Raw genomic sequence first — 20,524 nt, 5'->3', positions numbered from 1 at the left:
AAAGGCAAAATTATGAGGCAGATGCGGGCATAAGCCTGACCTAACCCAGACCTAACCGGCTTTATCCTCGAACATATTGATCGAAACCAGGTTTAATTGTCTGTTTCAGTGTGGTACCACATTACTACGTGATTCAAACCCTAAAAAACACAGGATCTGGCCAACATGTATGCGAAGAAGGCAAAATCATGAGCGAGATGCGGGCATAACCCAGACCTAACCCAGACCTAACCGGTGTTATGCTATGAAATATTGATCGAACCCAGGTTTAATTGTCTGTTTCAGTGTGGTACCACATTATTACGTGATTCAAACCAGAGAAAACCAAGGATCTGGCCAACAAGTGTGCGAATTAGGCAAAATCATGACCCAGATGCGGGAATAACCTAGGACTAACCCAGACCTAACCGGTTTTATCCTCGAAAATATTGATCGAAACCAAGTTTACTGGACTGTTTCGCTGTGGTACCACATTACTACGTGATTCAAACCAGAGAAAACCCAGGATCTGGCCAGCAAGTTTGCGAAGAAGGCAAAATCATGAGCCAGATGCAGGCATAACCCAGCCCTAACCCAGACCTAACCGGTTTTATCCTCTAAAATATGTATCGAAACCAGGTTTAATTGTCTGTTTCAGTGTGGTACCCCATTACTACGTGATTCAAACCAGTGAAAAGCAAAGATCTGGCCAAGAAGAATACGGACAAGGCAAAATCATGAGCCACATGCGGGTATAACGCAGACGTAACCAAGACCTAACCGGTGTTATCCTCTAAAATATTGATCGAAACCAGGTTTAATTGTCTGTTTCAGTGTGGTAACACATTACTACGTGATTCAAACCCGGAAAAACACAGGATCTGGCCTACAAGTGTGCGAATTAGGCAAAATCATGACCCAGATGCGGGAATAACCTAGGACTAACCCAGACCTAACCGGTTTTATCCTCGAAAATATTGATCGAAACCAAGTTTACTGGACTGTTTCGCTGTGGTACCACATTACTACGTGATTCAAACCAGTGAAAACCAAGGATCTGGCCAACAAGTATGCCAAGAAGGCAAAATCATGAGCCAGATGCGGGCATAACACAGACCTAACCAAGACCTAACCGGTGTTATCCTCTAAAATATTGATCGAAACCAGGTTTTATTGTCTGTTTCAGTGTGGTACCACATTACTACGTGATTCAACCAGAGAAAACCAAGGATCTGGCCAACAAGAATGCGGAAAAGGCAAAATCATGAGCCAGATGCGGGCATAACCCAGACCTAACCCAGACCTAACCGGTGTTATCCTCTAAAATATTGATCGAAACCAGGTTTAATTGTCTGTTTCAGTGTGGTACCACAATACTACGTGATTCAAACAAGAGAAAACCGAGGTTCTGACCAACAGGAATGCGAAAAAGGCAAAATCATGAGCCAGATGTGGACATAACCCAGACCTAATCCAGACCTAACCGGATTTATCCTCTAAAATATTGATCGAAACCAGGTTTAATTGTCTGTTTCAGTGTGATAACACATTACTACGTGATTCAAACCCGGAAAAACACAGGATCTGGCCAACAAGTGTGCGAATTAGGCAAAATCATGACCCAGATGCGGGAATAACCTAGGACTAGCCAGACCTAACCGGTTTTATCCTCGAAAATATTGATCGAAACCAAGTTTACTGGACTGTTTCGCTGTGGTACCACATTACTACGTGATTCAAACCAGTGAAAACCATGGATCTGGCCAACAAGTATGCCAAGAAGGCAAAATCATGAGCCAGATGCGGGCATAACCCAGATCTAACCCAGACCTTACCGGTGTTTCCGACTAAAATACTGACCGAATCCAGGTTTAATTGGCTGTTTCAGTGTGGTACCACATTACTACCTGATTCAAACAAGAGAAAACCGAGGTTCTGACCAAGAGGAATGCGAAAAAGGCAAAATCATGAGCCAGATGCGGGCATAACCCAGACCTAACCCAGACCTAACCGGTGTTATCCTCTAAAATATTGATCGAAACCAGGTTTAATTGTCTGTTTCAGTGTGGTACCACAATACTACGTGATTCAAACCCGAAAAAATCCAGGATCTGGCCAACAAGTGTGCGAATTAGGCAAAATCATGACCCAGATGCGGGAATAACCTAGGACTAGCCAGACCTAACCGGTTTTATCCTCGAAAATATTGATCGAAACCAAGTTTACTGGACTGTTTCGCTGTGGTACCACATTACTACGTGATTCAAACCAGTGAAAACCAAGGATCTGGCCAACAAGTACGCCAAGAAGGCAAAATCATGAGCCAGATGCGGGCATAACACAGACCTAACCAAGACCTAACCGGTGTTATCCTCTAAAATATTGATCGAAACCAGGTTTTATTGTCTGTTTCAGTGTGGTACCACATTACTACCTGATTCAAACAAGAGAAAACCGAGGTTCTGACAAACAGGAATGCGAAAAAGGCAAAATCATGAGCCAGATGTGGACATAACCCAGACCTAATCCAGACCTAACCGGATTTATCCTCTAAAATATTGATCGAAACCAGGTTTAATTGACTGTTTCAGTGTGGTACCACATTACTACGTGATTCAAACCCGAAAAAAACCCAGGATCTGGCCAACAAGTATGCGAAGAAGGCAAAATCATGAGCCAGATGCGAGCATAACCCGGACCTAACCCAGACCTAACCGGCTTTATCCTCTAAAATATCGATCGAAAACAAGTTTAATTGTCTGTTTCAGTGTGGTACCACATTACTACCTAATTCACACAAGATAAAACCAAGGTTCTGGTCTATAGGAATGCGGAAAAGGCAAAATGATGAGCCAGATGTGGACATAACCCATACCTATCGCAGACCTAACCGGTTTTATCCTGTAAAATATTGATCGAAACCAGGTTTAATTGACTGTTTCTGTGTGGTGCCACATTACTACGTGATTCAATCCAGAGAAAACCAAGGATCTGGACAACAAGAATGCGGAATAGGCAAAATCGTGAGCCAGATGCGGGCATAACCCAGACCTAACCCAGTCCTAACCGGTATTACCGACTAAAATACTGACCGAATACAGCTTTAATTGACTGTTACTGTGTGGCACCACATTACTACGTGATTCACACCCGAAAAAACCCAGGACCTGTCCAACATGTATGCGAAGTTGGCAAAATCATGAGTCAGATGCGGGCATAAGCCAGACCTAACCCAGACCTAACCGGTTTTATCCTCTAAAATATTGATCGAAACCAGGTTTAATTGTCTGTTTCAGTGTGGTACCACATTACTACGTGATTCAAACCCGGAAAAACACAGGATCTGGCCAACAAGTGTGCGAATTAGGCAAAATCATGACCCAGATGCGGGAATAACCTAGGACTAACCCAGACCTAACCGGTTTTATCCTCGAAAATATTGATCGAAACCAAGTTTACTGGACTGTTTCGCTGTGGTACCACATTACTACGTGATTCAAACCAGAGAAAACCAAGGATCTGGCCAACAAATTTGCGAAGAAGGCAAAATCATGAGCCAGATGCGGGCATAACACAGATCTAACCAAGATCTAACCGGTGTTATCCTCTAAAATATTGATCGAAACCAGGTTTTATTGTCTGTTTCCGTGTGGTACCACATTACTACGTGATTCAACCAGAGAAAACCAAGGATCTGGCCAACAAGAATGCGGAAAAGGCAAAATCATGAGCCAGATGCGGGCATAACCCAGACCTATCCCAGACCTAACCGGCATTATCATCTGAAATATTGATCGAAACCAGGTTTAATTGACTGTTTCAGTGTGGTACCACATTACTATGTGATTCAAACCCGAAGAAACCCAGGATCTGGCCAACAATTATCCGAAGAAGGCAAAATCATGAGCCAGATGCGAGCATAACCCGGACCTAACCCAGACCTAACCGGTTTTATCCTCTAAAATATCGATCGAATACAAGTTTAATTGTCTGTTTCAGTGTGGTACCACATTACTACCTAATTCAAACAAGATAAAACCAAGGTTCTGGTCTACAAGAATGCGGAAAAGGCAAAATCATGAGCCAGACGTGGACATAACCCATACCTAACGCAGACCTAACCGGTTTTATGCTCTAAAATATTGATCGAAACAACGTTTTATTGTGTGTTTCAGTGTGGTACCACATTACTACGTGATTCAACCAGAGAAAACCAAGGATCTGGCCAACAAGTTTGCGAAGAAGGCAAAATCATGAGCCAGATGCAGGCATAACCCAGCCCTAACCCAGACCTAACCGGTTTTATCCTCTAAAATATGTATCGAAACCAGGTTTAATTGTCTGTTTCAGTGTGGTACCCCATTACTACGTGATTCAAACCAGTGAAAAGCAAAGATCTGGCCAAGAAGAATACGGACAAGGCAAAATCATGAGCCACATGCGGGTATAACGCAGACGTAACCAAGACCTAACCGGTGTTATCCTCTAAAATATTGATCGAAACCAGGTTTAATTGTCTGTTTCAGTGTGGTAACACATTACTACGTGATTCAAACCCGGAAAAACACAGGATCTGGCCTACAAGTGTGCGAATTAGGCAAAATCATGACCCAGATGCGGGAATAACCTAGGACTAACCCAGACCTAACCGGTTTTATCCTCGAAAATATTGATCGAAACCAAGTTTACTGGACTGTTTCGCTGTGGTACCACATTACTACGTGATTCAAACCAGTGAAAACCAAGGATCTGGCCAACAAGTATGCCAAGAAGGCAAAATCATGAACCAGATGCGGGCATAACACAGACCTAACCAAGACCTAACCGGTGTTATCCTCTAAAATATTGATCGAAACCAGGTTTTATTGTCTGTTTCAGTGTGGTACCACATTACTACGTGATTCAACCAGAGAAAACCAAGGATCTGGCCAACAAGAATGCGGAAAAGGCAAAATCATGAGCCAGATGCGGGCATAACCCAGACCTAACCCAGACCTAACCGGTGTTATCCTCTAAAATATTGATCGAAACCAGGTTTAATTGTCTGTTTCAGTGTGGTACCACAATACTACGTGATTCAAACAAGAGAAAACCGAGGTTCTGACCAACAGGAATGCGAAAAAGGCAAAATCATGAGCCAGATGTGGACATAACCCAGACCTAATCCAGACCTAACCGGATTTATCCTCTAAAATATTGATCGAAACCAGGTTTAATTGTCTGTTTCAGTGTGGTACCACATTACTACGTGATTCAAACCCGAAAAAAACCCAGGATCTGGCCAACAAGTATGCGAAGAAGGCAAAATCATGAGCCAGATGCGAGCATAACCCGGACCTAACCCAGACCTAACCGGCTTTATCCTCTAAAATATCGATCGAAAACAAGTTTAATTGTCTGTTTCAGTGTGGTACCACATTACTACCTAATTCACACAAGATAAAACCAAGGTTCTGGTCTATAGGAATGCGGAAAAGGCAAAATGATGAGCCAGATGTGGACATAACCCATACCTATCGCAGACCTAACCGGTTTTATCCTGTAAAATATTGATCGAAACCAGGTTTAATTGACTGTTTCTGTGTGGTGCCACATTACTACGTGATTCAATCCAGAGAAAACCAAGGATCTGGACAACAAGAATGCGGAATAGGCAAAATCGTGAGCCAGATGCGGGCATAACCCAGACCTAACCCAGTCCTAACCGGTATTACCGACTAAAATACTGACCGAATACAGCTTTAATTGACTGTTACTGTGTGGCACCACATTACTACGTGATTCACACCCGAAAAAACCCAGGACCTGTCCAACATGTATGCGAAGTTGGCAAAATCATGAGTCAGATGCGGGCATAAGCCAGACCTAACCCAGACCTAACCGGTTTTATCCTCTAAAATATTGATCGAAACCAGGTTTAATTGTCTGTTTCAGTGTGGTACCACATTACTACGTGATTCAAACCCGGAAAAACACAGGATCTGGCCAACAAGTGTGCGAATTAGGCAAAATCATGACCCAGATGCGGGAATAACCTAGGACTAACCCAGACCTAACCGGTTTTATCCTCGAAAATATTGATCGAAACCAAGTTTACTGGACTGTTTCGCTGTGGTACCACATTACTACGTGATTCAAACCAGAGAAAACCAAGGATCTGGCCAACAAATTTGCGAAGAAGGCAAAATCATGAGCCAGATGCGGGCATAACACAGATCTAACCAAGATCTAACCGGTGTTATCCTCTAAAATATTGATCGAAACCAGGTTTTATTGTCTGTTTCCGTGTGGTACCACATTACTACGTGATTCAACCAGAGAAAACCAAGGATCTGGCCAACAAGAATGCGGAAAAGGCAAAATCATGAGCCAGATGCGGGCATAACCCAGACCTATCCCAGACCTAACCGGCATTATCATCTGAAATATTGATCGAAACCAGGTTTAATTGACTGTTTCAGTGTAGTACCACATTACTATGTGATTCAAACCCGAAGAAACCCAGGATCTGGCCAACAATTATCCGAAGAAGGCAAAATCATGAGCCAGATGCGAGCATAACCCGGACCTAACCCAGACCTAACCGGTGTTACCGACTAAAATACTGACCGAATCCAGGTTTAATTCACTGTTACTTCGTGGTACCACATTACTACGTGATTCAAACCCGAAAAAATCCAGGATCTGGCCAACAATTATGCGAAGAAGGCAAAATCCTGAGCCAGATGCGGGCATAACCCGGACCTAACCCAGACCTAACCGGTTTTATCCTCTAAAATATTGATCGAAAACAAGTTTAATTGTCTGTTTCAGTGTGGTACCACATTACTACCTGATTCAAACAAGATAAAACCAAGGTTCTGGTCAACAGGAATGCGGAATAAGCAAAATCGTGAGCCAGATGCGGGCATAAACCAGACCTAACCCAGACCTAACCGGTTTTATCCTCTAAAATATTGATCGAAACCAGGTTTAATTGTCTGTTTCAGTGTGGTAACACATTACTACGTGATTCAAACACGAAAAAACACAGGATCTGGCCAACAAGTGTGCGAATTAGGCGAAATCATGACCCAGATGCGGGAATAACCTGGAACTAACCCAGACCTAACCGGTTTTATCCTCGAAAATATTGATCGAAACCAAGTTTACTGGACTGTTTCGCTGTGGTACCACATTACTACGTGATTCAAACCAGAGAAAACCAAGGATCTGGCCAACAAATTTGCGAAGAAGGCAAAATCATGAGCCAGATGCGGGCATAACACGGACCTGACCAAGACCTAACCGGTGTTATCCTCTAAAATATTGATCGAAACCAGGTTTTATTGTCTGTTTCCGTGTGGTACCACATTACTACGTGATTCAACCAGAGAAAACCAAGGATCTGGCCAACAAGAATGCGGAATATGCAAAATCGTGAGCCAGATGCGGGCATAACCCAGACCTAACCCAGTCCTAACCGGTGTTACCGACTAAAATACTAACCGAATCCAGCTTTAATTGACTTTTATAGTGTGGCACCACATTACTACGTGATTCAAACCCGAAAAAACCCAGGTTCTGACCAACAGGAATGCGAAAAAGGCAAAATCATGAGCCAGATGTGGACATAACCCAGACCTAACCCAGACCTAACCGGTGTTATCCTCTAAAATATTGATCGAAACCAGGTTTTATTGTCTGTTCCAGTGTGGTACCACATTACTACGTGATTCAAACCAGAGAGAACCAAGGATCTGGCCAACAAGAATGCGGAAAGGGCAAAATCATGAGCCTGACTCGGGCATAACCTAGACCTAACACAGACCTAACCGGTGTTACCGACTAAACTACTGACCGAATCCAGGTTTAATTCACTGTTACTTCGTGGTACCACATTACTACGTGATTCAAACCCGAAAAAATCCAGGATCTGGCCAACAATTATGCGAAGAATGCAAAATCCTGAGTCAGATGCGGGCATAACCCGGACCTAACCCAGACCTAACCGGTTTTATCCTCTAAAATATTGATCGAAAACAAGTTTAATTGTCTGTTTCAGTGTGGTACCACATTACTACCTGATTCAAACAAGGTAAAACCAAGGTTCTGGTCAACAGGACTGCGGAAAAGGCTAAATCATGAGCCATATGTGGACATAACCCATACCTAACGCAGACCTAACCGGTTTTATCCTCTAAAATATTGATCGAAACCAGGTTTAATTGTCTGTTTCAGTGTGGTGCCACATTACTACGTGATTCAAACTAGAGAAAACCAAGGATCTGGACAACAAGAATGCGGAATAAGCAAAATCGTGAGCCAGATGCGGGCATAACCCAGACCTAACCGGTTTTATCATCTGAAATATTGATCGAAACCAGGTTTAACTGACTCTTTCAGTGTGGTACCACATTAGTACGTGATTCAAACCCGAAAAAACCCAGGATCTGGCCAACAAGTGTGCGAATTAGGCAAAATCATGACCCAGATGCGGGAATAACCTAGAACTAACCCAGACCTAACCGGTTTTATCCTCGAAAATATTGATCGAAACCAGGTTTAATTGTCTGTTTCAGTGTGGTACCACAATACTACGTGATTCAAACCCGAAAAAATCCAGGATCTGGCCAACAAATTTGCGAAGAAGGCAAAATCATGAGCCAGATGCGGGCATAACACGGACCTAACCAAGACTTAACCGGTGTTATCCTCTAAAATATTGATCGAAACCAGGTTTAATTGAGTGTTTCAGTGTGGTACCACGTTACTACGTGATTCAACCAGAGAAAACCAAGGATCTGGCCAACAAGAATGCGGAAAAGGCAAAATCATGAGCCAGATGCGGGCATAACCCAGACCTATCCCAGACCTAATATGTTTTATCATCTGAAATATTGATCGAAACCAAGTTTAATGGAATGTTTCAGTGTGGTACCACATTACTACGTGATTCAAACCAGAGAAAACCAAGGATCTGGCCAACAAGAATGCGGAATAGGCAAAATCGTGAGCCAGATGCGGGCATAACCCAGACCTATCCCAGACCTAACCGGTTTTATCATCTGAAATATTGATCGAAACCAGGTTTAATTGACTGTTTCAGTGTGGTACCACATTACTACGTGATACAAACTCGAAAAAACCAAGGATCTGGCCAACAAGTATGCGAAGAAGGCAAAATCATGAGCCAGATGCGGCATAACCCACACCTAACCGGTGTTATCCTCTAAAATATTGATCGAAACCAAGTTTAATTGAGTGTTTCAGTGTGGTACCACATTACTACGTGATTCAAACCAGAGAAAACCAAGGATCTGGCCAACAAGAATGCGAAAGAGGCAAAATCATGAGCCAGATGCGAGCATAACCTAGACCTAACCCAGTCCTAACCGGTGTTACCGACTAAAATACTGACCGACTCCAGGTATAATTGACTGTTTCAGTGTGGTACCACATTACTACGTGGTACAAACTCGAAAAAACCAAGGATCTGGCCAACAAGTATGCGAAGAAGGCAAAATCATGAGCCAGATGCGGCATAACCCACACCTAACCGGTGTTATCCTCTAAAATATTGATCGAAACCAAGTTTAATTGAGTGTTTCAGTGTGGTACCACGTTACTACGTGGTTCAAACCCGAAAAAACACAGGATCTGCCCAACAAGTATGCGAAGAAAGCAAAACCATGAGCCAGATGCGGGCATAACCCAGACCTAACCCAGACCTAACCGGTGTTGACCTCTAAAATATTGATCGAAACCAGGTTTAATTGTCTGTTTCAGTGTGGTACCACATTACTACGTGAGTCAAACCAGAGAAAACCAAGGATCTGGCCAACAAGAATGCGGAATAGGCAAAATCGTGAGCCAGATGCGGGCATAACCCAGACGTATCCCAGTCCTAACCGGTGTTACCGGCTAAAATACTGACTGAATCCAGGTATAATTGACTGTTTCAGTGTGGTACCACATTACTACGCGATTCAAACCAGAGAAAACCAAGGATCTGGCCAACAAGAATGCGAAAAAGGCAAAATCATGAGCCAGATGTGGACATAACCCATACTTAACGCAGACCTAATAGGTTTTATCATCTGAAATATTGATCGAAACCAAGTTTAATGGAATGTTTCAGTGTGGTACCACATTACTACGTGATTCAAACCAGAGAAAACCAAGGATCTGGCCAACAAGAATGCGGAATAGGCAAAACCATGAGCCAGATGCGGGCATAACCCAGACCTATCCCAGACCTAACCGGTTTTATCATCTGAAATATTGATCGAATCCAGGCTTAATTGACTGTTTCAGTGTGGTACCACATTACTACGTGATTCAAACCCGAAAAAACCCAGGGTCTGGCCAACAAGTATGCGCAGAAGGCAAAATCATCAGCCAGACGCGGGCATAACCCAGACCTAACCGTTGTTATCCTCTAAAATGTTGATCGAAACCAGGTTTAATTGACTGTAACTGTTTGGTACCACGTTACTACGTGGTTCAAACCCGAACAAACACAGGATTTGCGCAACAAGTATTCGAAGAAAGCAAAACCATGAACCAGATGCGGGCATAGCCCAGACCTAACCCAGACCTAACCGGTGTTGACCTCTAAAATATTGATCGAAACCAGGTTTAATTGTCTGTTTCAGTGTGGTACCACAATATTACGTGGCTCAAACCCGAAAAAATCCGGGATCTGGGCAACAAATTTGCGAAGAAGGCAAAATCATGAGCCAGATGCGGGCATAACCCAGACCTAACCCAGACCTAACTGGCGTTATCCTCTAAAATATTCATCGAAACCAGGTTTAATTATCTGTTTCAGTGTGGTACCCCATTACTACGTGATTCAAACCAGAGAAAACCCAGGATCTGGCAAACAAGAATGCGGACAAGGCAAAATCATGAGCCAGATGCGGGCACAGCCCAGGCCGAACCCAGACCTAACCGGTGTTACCGACTAAAATACTGACCGAATCCAGGTATAATTGACTGTTACTGTGTGGCACCACATTACTACGTGATTCAAACCCGAAAATACCCAGAATCAGGCCAACAAGTATGCGAAGAAGGCAAAATCATGCGCCAGATGCGGGCATAACCCAGACCTAACCCAGACCTAACCGGTTTTAATCCTCTAACATATTGATCGAAACCAGGTTTAATTGTCTGTTTCAGTGTGGTACCAGATTACTACGAGATTCAAACCCGAAAAAACACAGGATCTGGCCAACAAGTATGCGAATTAGGCAAAATCATGACCCAGATGCGGGAATAACCTAGACCTAACCCAGACCTAACCGGTTTTATCCTCTAAAATATTCATCGAAACCAGGTTTAATTGTCTCTTTCAGGGTGGTACCCCATTACTACGTGATTCAAATCCGAAAAAACCCAGAATCAGGCCAACAAGTATGCGAAGAAGGCAAAATCATGCGCCAGATGCGGGCATAACCCAGACCTAACCGTTGTTATCCTCTAAAATGTGGATCAAAACCAGGTTTAATTGGCAGTTTCAGTGTGGTACCCCATTACTCCGTGATTCAAACCAGAGGAGACCAAGGATCTGGCCAACAAGAATGCGGACAAGGAAAAATCATGTCCCAGATGCGGGCATAACCCAGACCGAACCCAGACCTAACCGGTGTTACCGACTAAAATACTGACCGAATCCAGGTATAATTGACTGTTACTGTGTGGCACCACATTACTACGTGATTCAAACCCGAAAAAACCCAGGACCTGTCCAACAAGTATGCGAAGTAGGCAAAATCATGAGCCAGATGCGGGCATAACCCAGACCTAACCCAGCCCTAACCCGTTTTAATCCTCTAAAATATTGATCGAAACCAGGTTTAATTGTCTGTTTCAGTGTGGTACCAGATTACTACGAGATTCAAACCCGAAAAAACACAGGATCTGGCCAACAAGTATGCGAATTAGGCAAAATCATGACCCAGATGCGGGAATAACCTAGACCTAACCCAGACCTAACCGGTTTTATCCTCTAAAATATTCATCGAAACCAGGTTTAATTGTCTCTTTCAGGGTGGTACCCCATTACTACGTGATTCAAATCCGAAAAAACCCAGAATCAGGCCAACAAGTATGCGTAGAAGGCAAAATCATGCGCCAGATGCGGGCATAACCCAGACCTAGCCGTTGTTATCCTCTAAAATGTGGATCGAAACCAGGTTTAATTGACAGTTTCAGTGTGGTACCCCATTACTCCGTGATTCAAACCAGAGATAACCAAGGATCTGGCCAACAAGATTGCGGACAAGGCAAAATCATGAGCCAGATGCGGGCATAACCCAGACCTAACCCAGACCTAACCGGTGTTATCCTCTAAAATATTGATCGAAACCAAGTTTAGTGGACTGTTTCAGTGTGGTGCCACATTACTACGTGATTCAAACCCGAAAAAACCCAGGATCGGTCCAATAAGTATGCGAAGAAGGTAAAATCATGAGCCAGATGCGGGCATAACCCAGGCCTAACCCAGACCTAACCGGTTTTATCCTCTAAAATATTCATCGAAACCAGGTTTAATTGTCTGTTTCAGTGTGGTACCCCATTACTACGTGATTCAAACCAGAGAAAACCATTGATCTGGCAAACAAGAATGCGGAAAGGCAAAATCATGAGCCAGATGCGGGCATAACCGAGACCTAACCCAGACCTAACCGGTGTTACCGACTAAAATACTGACCGAATCCAGGTTTAATTGACTGTTTCAGTGTGGTACCAAATTACTATATGATTCAAACCCGAAAAAACACAAGATCTGGCCTACAAGTACATGAAAAATGCAAAATCATGAGCGACATGCGGGCATAATCCAGGCCTAACCTAGTCCTAACCGGTGTTATCCTTTAAAATATTGATCGAAACCAGGTTTAATTGACTGTTTCACTGTGGTACTACATTATTACGTGACTCAAACCAGAGAAAACACAGGATCTGGCCAACAAGTATGCGAATTAGGCAAAATCATGACACACATGCGGGAATAACCCAGACCTAACCCAGACCTAACCGGTTTTATCCTCGAAAATATTGATCGAAACCAAGTTTAATGGACTGTTTCGCTGTGGTACGACATTACTACGTGATTCAAACAGGAAAAAACCCAGGATCTGGCTAACAAGTATGCGAATTAGGCAAAATCATGACCCCCAGATGCGGGAATAACCTAGACCTAACCCAGACCTAACCGGTTTTATCCTCGAAAATATTGATCGAAACCAAGTTTAATGGTCTGTTTCGCTGTGGCACCACATTACTACGTGATTCAAACCAGAGAAAACCAAGGATCTGGCCAACAAGTATGCCAAGAAGGCAAAATCACGAGCCAGATGCGGGCATAACCCTGACCTAAGCCAGACCTAACCGGTGTTATCCTCTAAACTACTGACCGAATCCAGGCTTAATTGACTGTAACTGTTTGGTACCACGTTACTACGTGGTTCAAACCCTAAAAAACACAGGATCTGGTGAACAAGTATGCGAAGAAGACAAAATCATGAGCCAGATGCCGGCATAACCCAGACCTAACCCAGACCTAACCGGTGTTATCTTCTAAAATATTGATCGAAACCAGGTTTAACTGTCTGTTTCAGTGTGGTACCACATTACTACGTGATTCAAATCAGAGAAAACCAAGGATCTGGCCAACAAGAAAGCGGAAAAGGCAAAACCATGAGCCAGATGCGGGCATAACCCAGACCTATCCCAGACCTAACCGGTTTTATCATCTGAAATATTGATCGAATCCAGGCTTAATTGACTGTTTCAGTGTGGTACCACATTACTACGAGATTCAAACCCGAAAAAACCCAGGATCTGGCCAACAAGTATGCGCAGAAGGCAAAATCATCAGCCAAACGCGGGCATAACCCAGACCTAACCGTTGTTATCCTCTAAAATGTTGATCGAAACCAGGTTTAATTGACTGTAACTGTTTGGTACCACGTTACTACGTGGTTCAAACCCGAACAAACACAGGATTTGCCCAACAAGTATTCGAAGAAAGCAAAACCATGAACCAGATGCGGGCATAACCCAGACCTAACCCAGACCTAACCGGTGTTGACCTCTAAAATATTGATCGAAACCAGGTTTAATTGTCTGTTTCGGTGTGGTACCACAATATTACGTGACTCAAACCCGAAAAAATCCGGGATCTGGGCAACAAATTTGCGAAGAAGGCAAAATCATGAGCCAGATGCGGGCATAACCCAGACCTAACCCAGACCTAACTGGTGTTATCCTCTAAAATATTCATCGAAACCAGGTTTAATTGTCTGTTTCAGTGTGGTATCACATTACTACGTGATTCAAACGAGAGAAAACCAAGGATCTGGCCAACAAGAAAGCGGAAAAGGCAAAATCATGAGCCAGATGCGGGCATAACCCAGACCTATCCCAGACCTAACCGGTTTTATCATCTGAAATATTGATCGAAACCAGGTTTAATTGTCTGTGTCAGTGTGGTACCACATTACTACGTGATTCAAACCAGAGAAAACCCAGGATCTGGCAAACAAGAATGCGGACAAGGCAAAATCATGAGCCAGATGCGGGCACAGCCCAGACCGAACCCAGACCTAACCGGTGTTACCGACTAAAATACTGACCGAATCCAGGTATAATTGACTGTTACTGGATGGTTCCAAATTACTACGTGATTCAAACCCGAAAAAACCCAGGATCTGGCCAACAAGTATGCGAAGAAGGCAAAATCATGAGCCAGATGCGGGCATAACCCAGACCTAACCCAGACCTAACCGGCTTTATCCTCTAAAATATTCTTCGCAACCAGGTTTAATTGTCTGTTTCAGTGTGGTACCCCATTACTACGTGATTCAAACCAGAGAAAACCCAGGATCTGGCAAACAAGAATGCGGACAAGGGAAAATCATGAGCCAGATGCGGGCACAGCCCAGACCGAACCCAGACCTAACCGGTGTTACCGACTAAAATACTGACCGAATCCAGGTATAATTGACTGTTACTGTGTGGCACCACATTACTACGTGATTCAAACCCGAAAAAACCCAGGACCTGTACAACAAGTATGCGAAGTAGGCAAAATCATGAGCCAGATGCGGGCATAAAACAGACCTAACCCAGACCTAACCGGTTTTAATCCTCTAACATATTGATCGAAACCAGGTTTAGTTGTCTGTTTCAGTGTGGTACCAGATTACTACGTGATTCAAACCCGAAAAAACACAGGATCTCGCCAACAAGTATGCGAATTAGGCAAAATCATGACCCAGATGCGGGAATAACCTAGACCTAACCCAGACCTAACCGGTTTTATCCTCTAAAATATTCATCGAAACCAGGTTTAATTGTCTCTTTCAGGGTGGTGCCCCATTACTACGTGATTCAAATCCGAAAAAACCCAGAATCAGCCCAACAAGTATGCGAAGAAGGCAAAATCATGCGCCAGATGCGGGCATAACCCAGACCTAACCCAGCCCTAACCGGTTTTAATCCTCTAAAATATTGATCGAAATCTGGTTTAATTGTCTGTTTCAGTGTTGTACCACATTACTACGTGATTCAAACCCGAAAAAACACAGGATCTGGCCAACAAGTATGCGAATTAGGCAAAATCATGACCCAGATGCGGGAATAACCTAGACCTAACCCAGACCTAACCGGTTTTAATCCTCTAAAATATTCATCGAAACCAGGTTTAGTTGTCTGTTTCAGCGTGGTACCCCATTACTACGTGATTCAAATCCGAAAAAACCCAGAATCAGGCCAACAAGTATGCGTAGAAGGCAAAATCATGCGCCAGATGCGGGCATAACCCAGACCTAGCCGTTGGTATCCTCTAAAATGTGGATCGACACCAGGTTTAATTGGCAGTTTCAGTGTGGTACCCCATTACTCCGTGATTCAAACCAGAGATAACCAAGGATCTGGCCAACAAGATTGCGGACAAGGCAAAATCATGAGCCAGATGCGGGCATAACCCAGACCTAACGCAGACCTAACCGGTGTTATCCTCTAAAATATTTATCGAAACCAGGTTTAATTGACTGTTTCACTGTGGAACCACATTATTACGTGACTCAAACCAGAGGAAACACAGGATCTGGCCAACAAGTATGCGAATTAGGCAAAATCATGACCCACATGCGGGAATAACCCAGACCTAACCCAGACCAAACCGGTTTTATCCTCGAAAATATTGATCGAATCCAAGTTTAATGGATTCTTTCGCTGTGGTACGACATTACTATGTGATTCAAACAGGAAAAAACCCAGGATCTGGCTAACAAGTATGCGAATTAGGCAAAATCATGACCCCCAGATGCGGGAATAACCTAGACTTAACCCAGACCTAACCGGTTTTATCCTCGAAAATATTGATCGAAACCAAGTTTAATGGTCTGTTTCGCTGTGGTACCACATTACTACGTGATTCAAACCAGAGAAAACCAAGGATCTGGCCAACAAGTATGCCAAGAAGGCAAAATCATGCGCCAGATGCGGGCATAACCCAGACCTAACCCAGACGTAACCGTTGTTATCATTTAAAATATTGATCGAAACCAGGTTTAGTTGACTGTTTCGCTGTGGTACCACATTACTACGTGATTCAAAACAGAGAAAACCAAGGATCTGGCCAACAAGTACGCGGAAATGCAAAATCATGAGACCGATGCGGGCATAACCCTGACCTAAGCCAGACCTAACCGGTGTTATCCTCTAAACTACTGACCGAATCCAGGCTTAATTGACTGTAACTGTTTGGTACCACGTTACTACGTGGTTCAAACCCTAAAAAACACAGGATCTGGTGAACAAGTATGCGAAGAAGACAAAATCATGAGCCAGATGCGGGCATAACCCAGACCTAACCGGTGTTATCCTCTAAAATATTGATCGAAACCAGGTTTAACTGTCTGTTTCAGTGTGGTACGACAATACTACGTGATTCAGACCCGAAAAAATCCAGGATCTGGCCAACAAATTTGCGAAGAAGGCAAAATCATGAGCCAGATGCGGGCATAACCCAGACCTAACGCAGACCTAACTGGTGTTATCCTCTAAAATATTCATCGAAACCAGGTTTAATTGTCTGTTTCAGTGTGGTATCACATTACTACGTGATTCAAACCAGAGAAAACCAAGGATCTGGCCAACAAGAAAGCGGAAAATGCAAAATCATGAGCCAGATGCGGGCATAAACCAGACCTATCCCAGACCTAACCGGTTTTATCATCTGAAATATTGATCGAAACCAGGTTTAATTGTCTGTTTCAGTGTGGTACCAGATTACTACGCGGTTCAAACCCGAAAAAACACAGGATCTGGCCAACAAGTATGCGAATTAGGCAAAATCATGACCCAGATGCGGGAATAACCTAGACCTAACCCAGACCTAACCGGTTTTAATCCTCTAACATATTGATCGAAACCAGGTTTAATTGTCTGTTTCAGTGTGTTACCAAATTACTACGTGATTCAAACCCGAAAAAACACAGGATCTGGCCAACAAGTATGCGAATTAGGCAAAATCATGAGCCAGATGCGGGCATAACCCAGACCTAACCCAGACCTAACCGGTTTTAATCCTCTAACATATTGATCGAAACCAGGCTTAATTGTCTGTTTCAGTGTGGTACCAGATTACTACGTGATTCAAACCCGAAAAAACACAGGATCTGGCCAACAAGTATGCGAATTAGGCAAAATCATGACCCAGATGCGGGCATAACCCAGACCTAACCCAGACCTAACCGGTGTTATCCTCTAAAATGTGGATCGAAACCAGGTTTAATTGGCAGTTTCAGTGTGGTACCCCATTACTCCGTGATTCAAACCAGAGATAACCAAGGATCTGGCCAACAAGATTGCGGACAAGGCAAAATCATGAGCCAGATGCGGGCATAACCCAGACCTAACCCAGACCTAACCGGTGTTATCCTCTAAAATATTTATCGAAACCAGGTTTAATTGACTGTTTCACTGTGGTACCACATTATTACGTGACTCAAACCAGAGAAAACACAGGATCTGGCCAACAAGTATGCGAATTAGGCAAAATCATGACCCACATGCGGGAATAACCCAGACCTAACCCAGACCTAACCGGTTTTATCCTCGAAAATATTGATCGTATTCAAGTTTAATGGACCGTTTCGCTGTGGTATGACATTACTATGTGATTCAAACAGGAAAAAACCCAGGATCTGGTCAACAAGTATGCGAAGAAGGCTATATCATGAGCGAGATGCGGGCATAACCCAGATCTAACCCAGACCGAACCGGTGTTGTCCACTAAAATATTGATCGAGACCAGGTTTAATTGTCTGTTTCAGTGTGGTACCACATTACTACGTGATTCAAACCCGAAAAAACCCAGGACCTGTCCGACAAGTATGCGAAGTAGGCAAAATCATGAGCCAGATGCGGGCATAACCCAGACCTAACCCAGACCTAACCGGTTATAATCCTCTAAAATATTGATCGAATCCAGGTTTAATTGTCTGTTTCAGTGTGGTACCACATTACCACGTGATTCAAACCCGAAAAAACACAGGATCTGGCCAACAAGTATGCGAATTAGGCAAAATCATGACCCAGATGCGGGAATAACCTAGACCTAACCCAGACCTAACCGGTTTTATCCTCGAAAATATTGATCGAAACCAAGTTTAATGGTCTGTTTCGCTGTGGTACCACATTACTACGTGATTCAAACCAGAGAAAACCAAGGATCTGGCCAACAAGTATGCCAAGAAGGCAAAATCATGCGCCAGATGCGGGCATAACCCAGACCTAACCCAGACGTAACCGTTGTTATCATTTAAAATATTGATCGAAACCTGGTTTAGTTGACTGTTTCGCTGTTGTACCACATTACTACGTGATTCAAAACAGAGAAAACCAAGGATCTGGCCAACAAGTACGCGGAAATGCAAAATCATGAGACCGATGCGGGCATAACCCTGACCTAAGCCAGACCTAACCGGTGTTATCCTCTAAACTACTGACCGAATCCAGGCTTAATTGACTGTAACTGTTTGGTACCACGTTACTACGTGGTTCAAACCCGAAAAAACACAGGATCTGGCGAACAAGTATGCGAAGAAGGCAAAATCATGAGCCAGATGCGGGCATAACCCAGACCTAACACAGACCTAACCGGTTTTATCCTCTAAAATATTGATCGAAACCAGGTTTAATTGTCTGTTTCAGTGTGGTACCACATTACTACGTGATTTAAACCAGAGAAAACCAAGGATCTGGCAAACAAGAATGCGGAAAAGGCAAAATCATGAGCCAGATGCGGGCATAACCCAGACCTAACCCAGTCCTAACCGGTGTTACCGACTGAAATACTGATCGAATCCAAGTATAATTGACTGTTACTGGGTGGTTCCAAATTACTACGTGATTCAAACCCGAAAAAACCCAGGATCTGGCCAACAAGTATGGCAAGAAGGCAAAATCATGAGCCAGATGCGGGCATAACCCAGGCCTAACCCAGACCTAACCGGTTTTATGCTCTAGAATATTCTTCGAAACCAGGTTTAATTGTTGTTTCAGTGTGGTACCGCATTACTACGTGATTTAAACCAGAGAAAACCAAGGATCTGGCAAACAAGAATGCGGAAAAGGCAAAATCATGAGGCAGCTGCGGGCATAACCCAGACCTAACACAGACCTAACCGGTGTTACCGACTAAAATACTGACCGAATTCTGGTTTCATTGACTGTTTCAGTGTGGTACCCCATTACTCCGTGATTCAAACCAGAGGAAATCAAGGATCTGGCCAACAAGAATGCGGACAAGGCAAAATCATGAGCCAGATGCGGGCATAACCCACACCTAACCCAGACCTAACCGGTGTTACCGACTAAAATACTGACCGAAACCAGGTTTAATTGACTGTTTTAATGTGGTACCACATTATTACCTGATTCAAACCAGAGAATACCAAGGATCTGGCCAACAAGTATGCGAAGATGGCAAAATCATGAGCCAGATGCGGGCATAACCCAGACCTAACCCAGTCCTAACCGGTGTTACCGACTGAAATACTGACCGAATCCAAGTATAATTGACTGTTACTGGGTGGTTCCAAATTACTACCTGATTCAAACCCGAAAAAATACAGGATCTGGCCAACAAGTATGCCAAGAAGGCAAAATCATGAGCCAAATGCGGGCATAACCCAGGCCTAACCCAGACGTAACCGGTTTTATCCTCTAAAATATTCTTCGAAACCAGGTTTAATTGTTGTTTCAGTGTGGTACCCCATTACTACGTGATTTAAACCAGAGAAAACCAAGGATCTGGCAAACAAGAATGCGGAAAAGGCAAAATCATGAGGCAGATGCGGGCATAACCCAGACCTAACACAGACCTAACCGGTGTTACCGACTAAAATACTGACCGAATCCTGGTTTCATTGACTGTTTCAGTGTGGTACCCCAATACTCCGTGATTCCAACCAGAGGAAACCAAGGATCTGGCCAATAAGAATGCGGACAAGGCAAAATAATGAGCCAGATGCGGGCATAA

Source organism: Colletes latitarsis, unplaced genomic scaffold (assembly GCF_051014445.1).
Source record: "Colletes latitarsis isolate SP2378_abdomen unplaced genomic scaffold, iyColLati1 scaffold0028, whole genome shotgun sequence".
NCBI classification, from domain to species: domain Eukaryota; kingdom Metazoa; phylum Arthropoda; class Insecta; order Hymenoptera; family Colletidae; genus Colletes; species Colletes latitarsis.
This window is presented reverse-complemented; position numbering follows the sequence as displayed.